Source organism: Rhincodon typus, chromosome 12 (assembly GCF_021869965.1).
Source record: "Rhincodon typus isolate 14 chromosome 12, sRhiTyp1.1, whole genome shotgun sequence".
In the NCBI taxonomy this organism is placed as follows: Eukaryota; Metazoa; Chordata; class Chondrichthyes; order Orectolobiformes; family Rhincodontidae; genus Rhincodon; species Rhincodon typus.
The window spans coordinates 15,187,694-15,188,087 of NC_063343.1; the positions used below are offsets into that span (position 1 = coordinate 15,187,694).

The 394-nt window shown below is 49.5% G+C and overlaps 1 protein-coding gene across 1 annotated transcript in view; it reads left to right on the forward strand.

Moving 5' to 3' along the window:
* Positions 1-6: 6 nt before the first annotated feature.
* Positions 7-394, forward strand: part of LOC109923808 (polyadenylate-binding protein-interacting protein 2) — a 44,902-nt gene continuing 44,514 nt past the window's right edge. The window contains exon 1 of the mRNA XM_048603830.1: positions 7-69. The gene's annotated coding sequence lies outside the window, so the exon portion shown is untranslated. The remainder of the gene's footprint in view (positions 70-394) is intronic.

A 394-nucleotide genomic window follows, 5' to 3' on the forward strand; every position in this document is an offset into this window, starting at 1 on the left:
TATGTGGAAGATAAGGTGTTGTTCTTCAAATTCGCGTTGCGAGTTGGTGCGACACCAGAGGAGGACAAGGTCATATATGTTGTAGGGGGAGTGGGGCAAGAAGTTGAAATGGGCAGTGATTGCGAGTTTAGGTTGGCTGTTATGAGCCACGGTAAGAAGCTTGGCGAAATGGCTGCCTACACTACGTTTGGTCTCACCGATGCAGAGAAGATCAGGATCACTGAATACAATAGACTAGACTTAGAGTGGCACAGCGGTTAGCACTGCTGCCTTACAGTACCAAGGACCTGGGTTCAATCCCATTCACAGGCGAAGGAGAATGTGAATTTTGCACATTCTCTCCACGTCTGATGTGGGTTTCCTCCCACAGTCCAAGCTTCTCCTCCCTGCCCCT